Raw genomic sequence first — 13,148 nt, forward strand, 5'->3', positions numbered from 1 at the left:
TGTGGACGACATGATAGTGAAGAGTAAGCAAGGCGAGTCATACGCCCAACAATTGGAGAAAGTTTTGGCAGTGTTCTGGGAGAATAATATGCGTTTGAATTTTGACAAGTGTGCATTTGGGGTGAAATCAAGAAAATTCCTAGGATACATGATTACTCACAGGGGGATAGAGGCCAACTCAGAAAAGCTGCAAGCAGAGATTGACATGCAGTCCCCTTCATCAGTACAAGAGGTTCAAAGGCTGATGGGTCAATTGACAGCTCTGAGCAAGTTCCTCACCAAATACGCCGAACGCAGCCTCCCTTTCTTCAAGGCCTTAAAGGGGGGTCGAGATTTTCAATGCATTACCAAATGCGAAAAGACATTTCAAGAATTGAAGGAGTACCTAAAGGAGATTCCCATATTGACTCGACCGAAAACGAGAGAAAGGCTATGCCTATATTTGGGAGTCAGTCACCACGTTGTAAGCGTAATTCTTGTTAGAAAGATGGAACAAGTTGACAACCCAGTTTATTATGTGAGCAAGGTTTTGCAGGGAGCAGAGTCGCAATACCTCTACGCTGAAAATGTAGCTCTGGCGCTGATAATAGTAGTGAGAAAATTGAGACCCTACTTTCAAGCCCACAGCGTCACAGTGTTAACAGATCAACCATTAAGACAAATCCTACAGAAGCCTGAGTGTTCGGGAAGGCTAACCAAGTAGGCTATTGAACTCAATGAGTATAATCTCAACTTCGAGCTCAGAAAGGCAATAAAGGGGCAGGCATTGGCAGATTTTATAGTGCAGTGCAATCACTCCCCAATAGCAAAAGAGTTGCACAGGAAAGAGTGGATGTTATTTGTAGACGGGGCGTTCAATGCGAATGGAGTAAAGCAGGAGTGGTATCAATCTCCCCCGAGGAGGCATTGGAATACTCCCTACGTTTCACCCTTCCCATTTCCAATAACACGGCTAAGTACAAAGCGCTGGTAGCGAGGATGAAATCCATGGATGATTTATTTAAAGAAGATTTATTTAAAGCAGAATGCGCATTAAAATCCATGGATGATTTTGAAATGAAACTGTTTTTGATGGTATTACAGAAAGCATTTGCTTAAGAAAAGATGACACCAAAATCCCCCTTGAGAGCCATGGATCACTCTTAGCTATTAAGCCATAAAAGTAAATAACAGTACCTGCTCTGATACCACTTGTGAGAAAAGAAAGACACCCAAGAGGAGGCTGAATTGGGTTTTCAAAAACTTTTCTTCATTTTATAAACAGTTTCGCATTTATCAAACCATGAACACTTAATGTTATAATTATGACCTTGACTGAAAATGATATATAGAAAGTGTAAAATAAATTTTATGCAAGAAGATTTACTATCCTTAAATTTTAGAAAGCTGTTGATTTCAGAATTAAAACTTAAAACAAATTTTCAAAGAAGAATGATAGTTGCCGAAAGTAAAATGTAAAGTTGCTGAAGGAAAAGTAAATTAACAATGCAGCACAAAAGGATTTATAGTGCTTCGGCTCAACCAGCATAATCCACTATGAGCGGAAGATCTACAAAAAAGATGGTTATTGCAAGTATTAATCGAAAACACAAAAAAAATCAAAAATACACAAAGTATAGAGAAACTCCCTGACAGTCCCGGTAGAGGCGTTCAAGGCTCAGATCTGGGCAATCAAATCACCACTCAGGCAACATCGAGAATAGAAACACCAAGCCCCAACAAAGCCCAACCCCATATCTGTTCACCCACCCAAGAGGAAGCGAAAGCTCTAGGCGAAGTAGAGTCCACACACAGGAACCAGAATCACGAAGATAAAGCAAGAAGTAAGAAGCCGAGAACGGATCAAGACTATGAAGCTAACCTACCAAGGACCGGCCACCCCGATTATATAGAGCGGGAAACCAAGAGGTGCGGCACATAAACGACAAGAGGGCACCACAAAAACCAGCAAGCAAACGTCGCACAAAGCGGCAAGGAAAGTCGAGAAATGCGGAGGGGACATCGGCACCGATAAGAGGGAGGGAGGGAGAGAGAGAGCGAGAGTCTCCCCAAAGACATAGGGTATATATACGTGGATAGTTAGGGTAAAACATCAAAGTGCGCTGGGCTTCTCATTTCTTGACCAAATGGCCTTAGGCCCATTTCTCCTCCAAAGAAATGATTAATGGGCTTATGGCTTGATTTCTGTATAGGGCTACCAATAAGTGGTGATATGGGTTATGCTTCAATCACGGGCAAAGGCCTCTAAAGATTAGACCCACCCGAATAATCGTCACCGCCTTGGGCCTTATTTGGAAACACAACCTAACATCCACTATCTTGCCTCCTCACTAAGGATTTTAAAAAATCACTGCAACTTTTGTAAAACAAGAACACGTATAAGCAGATCAAAAACATAAATGATTTAAGATACTACTCATGCATGCTTTAAGTTATTCTTAAAGAGGATAAAATTTAGAGTTCTATTACTCGAATGCATTCAACCTAAACATGAGCAACACTAGGAAATATTGCTTGGAATACATACAACATTTCTAGATGCTTTAAGATAGCACCTCTTAGATGTGACTTCATTCTTAATCGAGTGATTAACCATTACTCCACTATAAGCCCGAGAGAATGAATTTTCCGCAGCTTAACCAAATGATGCTTGACATCAACAACCCTATAAATACAAGTTTCAAACTAACGAGCATTCAACTAATAAAACCTCAAATAAATAACTTAGGCTTTGAGAATCTAGAACGTAGAATCACTTGCCCAAGCATATATACATATATATTCGAGAGCATGGATGCTAGATATTTATGCAACAACTAAACCACATCGCGATTTGAATTTAGCGACACTTCCACATATTTTGAGCACTTAAGATATTACCCAACCTTAAGCTTACTCTTAAGTGTCACGAGGATACACGACATTTATTATCCACGACACTAATGCATTAGGATACTTAAGATGTCATCCCGGAGTAACTTATTGATATAATAGACGCGTAAGAAAGAGCGAGATTAATCACTAGCAAAACATAGTAAGGTTATTGGCACAACCTTAATATGAAGTATAAGATAATATAAATCCTTAAAATCAAAACTCAAGTACCATCACTTGAGTAAACGATCACTTACTTAACAATCTCGATGCCTGGCACCTAAAACATCAATTACGAAATATAGAAGATATAAGCACTTAATATCCTTTTCGAGAAGGAGAATACTATTTGACAATCATAAGGAGACAATAGAAATATTAAGGAATTATCTCCCCCTTTTCAAATATTCATTCCAATACTAAGTACCAACAAATATTACAAGAATATATATATATATATTCAACACCAAGTTGATCAAACAAATGATTTAACTATCTTCTTAAGAAATCAAACCTTAGATAGATTTAAATAGAGGATATGCTTCCCCTGCAAACAAGTCACAAATTCTTTTAACACTCGAGGCTTAATAGAATTTAGCATTCACGCCAGAATAAATCAAAACTGCTAATTAGACTTTGCATATAAGCACATACAAGCATTCAAGCATGTCATCTTGACAATTTAGGCAAACATTAATCAACAAAAGCAAATAATTCAAAATCATAAATCTAGCTTAAGAAAATTTGAACTAATGTATCGAAAGCTAAAGTGCTTTTAAGCACTAGGATTCTAGTCCTATGACACTCGAGTGACAAGCAGCTTCTTTTAGAAATATCTATTCTATCTTACCAACTCGAGTAACATTTCCCCATTACTCGACTAATATTCCATAGAGACCTATATCTACACACTCTTACTCGATTAACTTCACAGATTAATAGAGTATCTTATGACACTTTCTGGAAATATACAGCACTATATGGATGAACTTGAAAACCACATTTCAAGACTTCAATCCATGAACAATTTATTCACTCCTAGGAGATTTTCCTCGTTCCCTGGATTTCAAATAAAATCTAAAATCAAATTCATTCAAGAACTTATCACAAAATATTATTGCACAAGAAACAACTGTTTATCCTCAGATGCACGAATAATAAATCCATTCACGAGAACATATATTTTCGGGGCAAACAATTTTCAAACATTCAATCATATTATCAAAATGCATATTCAATAACTCCTAAACGCATCCATTTTTTTTTTTTAAGTGACAAAATTGCAACAAGTAAATAATCCTAAGAAAAGAACCTGATAAAGATTGGACACTCGATGTAACGCCCCGCTCCCACATACGGGTGTTACTCACGAATAATCAACCTATTATTCACACGCTAGGGCAAAGATGAAGAGACGGCTACGTTTCAATGAGAAACGACCTAGGTGGGAAACTAGACTTCGCCCTCTCTTCACTCCACTCAAGGTTTCTGGAAGATAACTAAACGACCCCGCGAAGAATAAACCCAAAACCTTGAGAAGTGCCACCTTCTCAAGCTCTCAATGAAGAGCTAATGATGGCTTCCAAGGATCGAAAGAAATAAACTCGCTCACTAATTTCATACAAATTATGGCATAAGCCTTAATTATAAGAAGATAATAATTTCTTTGCCCCAACTATTAACCCATTTATCTCATCTTCATTTTCTTTAGAAAATTATTGGGTTAATATTTCCTTGGAAAAATTTTATAAAATTTCCTTATCAAATCTCCATTACTTTTTCCCTTTTATCATTTCAAAATACTAAATTTTCCAAACACTTAGGAAATAAATTTTGAAATATAACATTAAGGCATCCTCATCCATTTTCTAAAATTTAAGGAAAATACCCCATTATTGATATTCCCAAATATAAAATTTTATCCACACAATTGCCTGAAATTCATATTAATTTAATAATTAATTTAGAGGCTAAAACACTCCATTATTTATTTATTTAAAAATACATTTTATTTCATAATTACTCAAAATGTCAGAATTAATTAAATAAACATAACCCAAATTCAAATAAATAAAAAAAATACAAAGCAGCAAGGTAGGGGGGGCGGCAGCAGCAGCCGGCCGCGCCCCCAGCGCGCGGGCCGCGCGCGCGCGCATGGGTTGTGCGCGTCGGCCGCGTGCACGCACACGGGCCGCGCGCGGCCGCGCCTGGCCGCGCCCAGGCGCACCCTTGGCACCAGCCCATTGCCTTTTCAATTTTTTTTTTTGAATAAATACTCCACATTTTCCAGAATTTAATTTCAAATAAAAATACACCTAAATCCCAAATTTCATCCCAAAATTAATTGTTTCAAGGTGTTTACATGCCTTCCAAAAGTAAGATAATAACCATAACATGTTCCATACAAGCTACATGCTTTTACATACACCTTGAAATATATCCAAACACTAGATCCTTAACACTACACAAAATAAATTACCAAGCTTGATTCACAAACCATCCTTCATGCAACCATTTTCTCCTTCCCTTTTGATGATGCCCCAACTACAAGGAGGTAAAATACCTCATGAGCTTTAAGCTTAATAAGGGTGCAAATGATAAAATATGCACAATAACAAGTAAAGTGTGACAAAATGAATGTATGCAATATGCTTGGGACTTCACATCCTCACAACCCACTTGGTTTGAGGCTTCCATATATCCCAACCCACATAACCTCATGGCCATAGGTCTTTACCACAACAAACATGCAAGATGCACACACATAGTAAAGCATATAAATAGCATTTGCAAAGCCACCTCCCATGGGGCCATCCCTTACCTCAAGAGCTTCAACAACTAGCTTCAAGACTTCCTCCTTGCTTACAACAACTTGCTCTCACTCCCAACCCTTAAGAATAAATAAAACTTGCTTTAAAAAAAAATATTTAAGACTAGGGTTTTTAAGGAAACAAGCTTCTTGGAGAGCTTACCTCTTCAATCTTCCAAGCTTCTCTCTCTAAGCTTTCTCTTCTATTGCCAAAAGAAGACAAGTCTTCTTCCTCTTCTCTTTTATAGACAATATTTCCTAATTCATTTTGATTTAATTCTATGGCAAGAATAAATCCTAGCCTTTGGATTTAATTTGAGTTGGAAGACCTCATCCTAGCCATCCAAATAAAGCACAATCCATGTGCTCTTGCAAGAAGAAATCTCATCCTTCCATCTTGGGAGAATTAATCTCCACCCTTGAAAGAAAGCACAACTTGGTCTTCCTTTAAGACTAAATCCTAACCATCCATGATTCTTAACCCATGATCTCACCATCCATAATTCCTTTCAAATTAAATTTTTAAATGTGTTGGCAATCCGTGCCATCTTCCAAGACCCAATTCTAGCCATTGGATTATTTCTTCTTTCAAGACTTAATCACCACCATTAGATCACTTGGAATTTCTATTTTAATTCCCATTTAACTTATTTTGACTAATTTCAAGACATGTCTTGAAAGACATAATTTCTTTCTTTTCTAATTTATATATCATCTCCATTTTCACCTATTAATTGGTGACGAATTTCATTTCATTTTGTAATTTCTTTTTAGAGACACCATCATGGCTTCATTTAAGGCTTGAAAGACTAAATTCTTTTCTTTTTGAATTTATTTTTATTCTCCTATCTTCCTTCACAAGATCATGCCAAGTGTCCCCTTAATATCTAATTTGGCTAAATTTCTTAATTTCACATTTGAACTAAATTCCTTTCATAAGAATTTGCCAAGTGTCACTCCATGCCACAACCTTGGCTTTCAAGACTTAATCTAAGCCATCCATGTGGCATTTCCACATTAACCCACTATTTTACTCACATAAATAATTTATGAGTATTTTTCCCCATTTCTATAATTTAATTCCATTATAGAATTTACTCCAAAAATACCCTTTGTAAATTTTCAATCCCATTTATCTCCACATAATCCAAAATGGGAAGTAATTCACTTCCATACTTAATTCCACCTAGGAATTATTTCCAATTTACCAAATTACCCTTTATTGGACTTCACTATCCAAATTACCAAAATACCCCTCTCATAGGGCACCCTCAATCTCAAGGATACAACACCTTCTCAGGGGCGTTTTTGGAATTTTCTCACTTTCTTTCTCATTCTTTTAACACCTGTAACACCGGGTGTTACACTCGATTAACTTTCTTTCACTATTCGAGTGACCATAAACCCAACTACCACTGAGTCTTAACAACACGTTAGAACTATGCTACTCGTGAGCATATGAATCCTATGCAGCAAAATCAAAATACAGAATCCTATAATGTAATTTTTAAATTCAAGAAATGCAAATACACCAAAGACATATCTCATATAATGTTTGTACACTTCATGTGTACCCAAATCAATCAAGAAATATATTCAAGCAGGCTTCAAATTTCCCAAACATTTTCAAGTAATCCTAAACCAGATTTAATCACTCTATCCATCCTATCACTACTCAAGAAAGCTCAATCAACCTATCACTCAATGAAGTTATGATCTCAATCGCATAAACTGAATACATAGAATTGTGCCACTCATGAGCACGCCAAACATTGTCACTCACAAAGATTTTTAAAGCAGCGAATAATATTACCTTTAACCTAATACAATCGTAGGCAAACCAACCATTTAACTACCACCTCATCAAAACATCAAGATTTTTCCCTTAATTATCTAAATGCAAATCACGAACATTCAATCAAATATGAATGCACTTAGGCATAGAAATACCTTAGTCAACAAACAATCATTTTCATCATAATGCAATGATCATCCAAAACGATGAGCATAATTTCATTGCATTCCAAAACATCAATCACAGAAGAACAAGCTAATTCAAGGATTTTATCAATCATACACTCATAGCAAAATTCATGATCAAAACAATAGGACATCGCACTTAATGAGCAAGTCCATTTAAGACACTAGAATATAACTTAGCATCTATTTCCATAGGTATAGACGTACCTCAATTAACACCATAAGCTCATATCCAAAAAGTTTCATACTAATGAGCGAAAGATGATTTCATCTTCAAGGCTTTAATAATCAGGAAACATAAATAATCAATATTTAATCACACACGCAATCAATGCAAACAGGTAAGGTTGAAAACCATATCAACAAAGACATTTAAATTTAAAGAGATATGAGATCGAAATATGTTACTTGGGGAGATGCATCGTTTTCTCCCAAAGCTAAATTGTTTTTAAGTCCCATGGACGGCATAGAAAACCTATCAAAGATAAAGTACCCAATCATTTGAGCCCTTGAACTTTCTAAGCTATTTTTGTATCAAACACATATTCTTAACTACAAAAACCATTTTTGGAGCTGCCTTGAGCTCATCCTTGGGAACCCATACCTTCTTTATTCTAAATATTTATATGAAAAAAGTTTTCATATACATTAATCCTATCAATAGCATCAGTTATATCATAAGAAGAACAAGAAATGGTTACCTCTTCTTCTTCTATATACTCCTCTTGACTCGTGGATGGAGCTCGAGATTCCTGAAAGTAATCTTCTTTGATGCCCCTGTGTTCACTATCAAAAACCTCACGCAAAATATTAAAGCTAACAGATTTATTTAAAGCAGAATGCACATTCAAATCCATAGATGATTTTGAAATGAAATCGTTTTTCATGGTATTTCATAAAGCATTTGCATAAGAGGAGGTGACACTAAAATCTCCCCTTGAGAGCTATGGACCACTCTTAGCTGTTAAGGTAGAAAAGTAAATAACAGTACCTGTTCTGATACCACTTTTGAGAAAAGATAAACACCCAGGAGGAGGGTGAATTGGGGGTTTCAAAAACTTTCGTGATTTTATAAATACTTCAAATAAAACAGTTTTGCCTTTATCAAACCATGAACACTTAATGTTTTAATTATTACCTTGATTGAAAAAGATATGTAGAAAGTGAAAAAAAAATTCTATGCAGAAAGATTTATTGTCTTTAAATTTTAGAAAGCTGTTGATTTCAGAATTAAAACTGAAAACAGATTTGCTAAGAAAAATGATACTTGTCGAAAGAAAAATGAAAAGTTGCCGAAGCAAAAGTAAATTAGAAATGCAACACGGAAGGATGTCTATAGTGGTTCGGATCAACCACCATAATCCCCTGTGAGCGGAAGATCTACAAAAAATATGGCCGCTGCAAGTATTAATCAAAAACCAAAAAAATTTGAAAATACTCAAAAGTACAGAGAAACTCCCTTGCAGTCATGATAGAGGCGTTCAAGGCTCAGATTTGGACAATCGAATCACCACTTAGGTAACACCGAGAATAGAACCACCAAGCCCCAAAAAATCCTAACCCCAAATCTGTTCACCCGCCCAGGAGAAAGCAAAAGCTCTACACGAAGTAGAGTCCACGCACAGGAACCAGAATCACGAAGATAAAGCGAGAAGCAAGAAGCTGAGAACTGATCAAGACTATGAAGCTTACCTACGAAGGATCGGCCGTACCGATTATATAGAGACAGGGAAACTGAGAGGTGTGGCACATAAATGGCAAGAGGGCACCGCACAAACCAGCAAGCAAACGCCGCACAAAGCGACAAGGAAACTCGAGAAATGCATACGGGACGTCGGCGCCGACAAGAGGGAGGGAGGGAGGGGAAGAGAGAACGAGAGTCTCCCCAAAGACATAGGTATATATACGTGGACAGCTAGGGTAAAACATCAAACTAGGCTGGGCTTCTCATTTCTTGAGCAAATGGCCTTAGGCCCATTTCTCCTCAAAATAAATGATTAATGGGCTTATGGCCTGATTTCTATATAGGGCTGCCAATAAGTGGTGATATGGGTTATACTTCAATCACGGGCCGAGGCCTATGAAGATTAGACCCGCCCGAAAAATCCTCACCGCCTTGCGCCTTATTTGGAAACACAACCTACAATCCACTATCTTGCCTCCTCACTAAGGATTTTAATAAACCACTACAACTTTTGTAAAATAAGAACACGTATAAGCAGATCAAAAACATATATGATTTTTATGCTATAAGCATAATGCACATGTACTACTCATGCATGCTTTAAGTTATTCTTGAAGAGGATAAAATTTAGAGCTCTATTACTCAAATGCATTCAACCTAAACATGAGCAACACTAGGAAATGTTGCTTGGAATACATACAACATTTCTAGATGCTTTAAGATAGCACCTCTTAGATGCGACTTCATTCTTAATCGAGTAATTAACCATTACTCCACTATAAGCTCGAGAGAATGAATTTTTCACAGCTTAACCAAAAGATGCTTGACATCAACAACCCTATAAATACAAGTTTCAAAGCAACAAGCATTCAACTAATAAAGCCTCAAATGTTCTTCCATTATATTTCAGAACATTGAGAGCCTTCAGAATATGATATTAAATATCAAACAAATAACTTAGGCTTTGTGAATTTAGAACGTAGAATCACTTGCCCAAGCATATATACATATATATTTGAGAGCATAGATGCTAGATATTTATGCAACAACTAAACCACATCGCGATTTGAATTTAGCGACGCTTCCACATATTTTGAGCACTTAAGATATTACCCAACCTTAAGCTTACTCTTAAGTGTCACGAGGATACACGACAATTATTATCCACGACACTAATGCATTAGGATACTTAAGATGTCATCCCGGAGTAACTTATTGATATAACAGACGCCTAAAAAAGAGCGAGATTAACCACTAGCAAAACATACTAAGGTTATTAGCACAACCTTAATATGAAGTATAAGACAATATAAATCCTTAAAATCAAAACTCAAGTACCATCACTTGAGTAAATGATCACTTACTTAACAATCTCGACGCCTAGCACCTAAAACATCAATTACGAAATATAGAAGATATAAGCACTTAATATCCTTTTCGAGAAGGAGAATACTATTTGACAATCATAAGGAGGCAATAGAAATATTAAGGAATTCTCTCCCCCTTTTCAAATATTCATTCCAATACTAAGTACCAACAAATATTACAAGAATATATATATATATATTCAACACCAAGTTGATCAAACAGATGATTTAACTATCTTCTTAAGAAATCAAACCCTAGATAGATTTAAATAGAGGATATACTTCCCATGCAAACAAGCCACAAATTCTTTTAACACTCGAGGCTTAATAGAATTTAGCATTCACGTCAGAATGAATCAAAAATGCTAATCAGTCTTTGCATATAAGCACATACAAGTATGTCATCTTGACAATTTGGGCAAACATTAATCAACAAAAGCAAAGAATTCAAAATCATAAATCTAGCTTAAGAAAATTTGAACTAATGTATTGAAAGCTAAAGTGCTTTTAAGCACTAGGATTCTAGTCCTATGACACTCAAGTGACAAGCAGCTTCTTTTAGAAATATCTATTCTATCTTACCAACTCGAGTAACATTTCCCCATTACTTGACTAATATTCCATAGAGACCTATATCTACACACTCTTACTCGATTAACTTCACAGATTAATCGAGTATCTTATGACACTTTCTGGAAATAGGCAGCACTATATGGATGAACTTGAAAACCACATTTCAAGACTTCAATCCATGAACAATTTATTCACTCTTAGGAGATTTTCCTCGTTCCCAGGATTTCAAATGAAATCTAAAATCAAATTCATTCAAGAACTTATCACAAAATATTATTGCACAAGAAACAACTGTTTATCCTCAGATGCACGAATAATAAATCCATTCACGAGAACATATATTTTCGGGGCAAACAATTTCCAAACATTCAATCATATTATCAAAATGCATATTCAATAACTCCTAAAGGCATCCTTTTTTTTTTTAAGTGACAGAATTGCAACAAGTAAATAATCCTAAGAGAAGAACCTGATAAAGATTGGACACTCGATTAACTTTCTTTCACTATTCGAGTGACCATAAACCCAACTACCACTGAGTCTCAACAACACCTTAGAACTATGCTACTCATGAGCATATGAATCCTATGCAGCAAAATCAAACTATAGAATCCTATAATGTAATTTTTAAATTCAAGAAATGCAAATACACCAAAGATATATCTCATATAATGTTTGTACACTTCATGTGTACCCAAATCAATCGAGAAATATATTCAAGCAGGCTTCAAATTTCCCAAACATTTTCAAGTAATCCTAAACTAGATTTAATCACTCGATCCATCCTATCACTACTCAAGAGAGCTCAATCAACCTATCATTCAATGCAATTATGATCTCAATCGCATAAACTGAATACATAGTATTGTGCCACTCATGAGCACGCCAAACATTCTCACTCACAAAGATTTTTAAAGCAACGAATAATATTACCTTTAACCTAATACAATCGTAGGCAAACCAACCATTTGACTACCACCTCATCAAAACATCAAGATTTTTCCCTTAATTATCTAAATGCAAATCACGAACATTCAATCAAATATGAATGCACTTAGGCATTGAAATACCTTAGTCAACAAACAATCATTTTCATCATAATGCAATGATCATCCAAAACGATGAGCATAACTTCATTGCATTCCAAAACATCAATCACAGAAGAACAAGCTAATTCAAGGATTTTATCAATCATACACTCATAGCAAAATTCATCATTAAAACAATAGGACATAGCACTCAATGAGCAAGTCCATTTAAGACACTAGAATATAACTTAGCATATATTTTCATAGGTACAAACGTACCTAATCTGAAATTAGATTCCGAAAATAAGAATGTTGTAATAGCTGCTGCTATAGCTAATCAAGTGCTTAGACCAGAGGAGGATTCAAGCATCAATATTTTAAGTGATGGAGAGACTACTGGTAGTCATGGAATAAGCCTTTATTCGAAACAATTGCAAAAGAATGTTTCTCCAAGCAAGAAAAATCTACAAATAAATTCAGAAGCTGTTGAGGAGTCAAAATCAAGAAAGCCGATGAAGGGAGAAGGACATGTGGTAAGATCTACAAGATTAGAGAAGCACTTAAAATGGAATATTCAACGTCCTCAAACTAACAGTAATAATACAATGGCGGCAGAGAGCAACAAACATGGTGATTGTTGGACCAATGCTAATGAAGATAAGGCTAAGAGGGGGAGGAATCTCTTTGCTCATGTTCCCTTTGTAGAAAAGTTCAAGAAGATGTCAAGCAAAGGTTGCACAAATAAGAAGTACAAGGCGACAGCTAACAAGCATAGGAAGCACAAGGTATTTGAGGTTAGAGATAAAGTCATGATATTCTTGAAGAATGAACGG

Source organism: Diospyros lotus, chromosome 10, assembly GCF_014633365.1.
Source record: "Diospyros lotus cultivar Yz01 chromosome 10, ASM1463336v1, whole genome shotgun sequence".
In the NCBI taxonomy this organism is placed as follows: Eukaryota; Viridiplantae; Streptophyta; class Magnoliopsida; order Ericales; family Ebenaceae; genus Diospyros; species Diospyros lotus.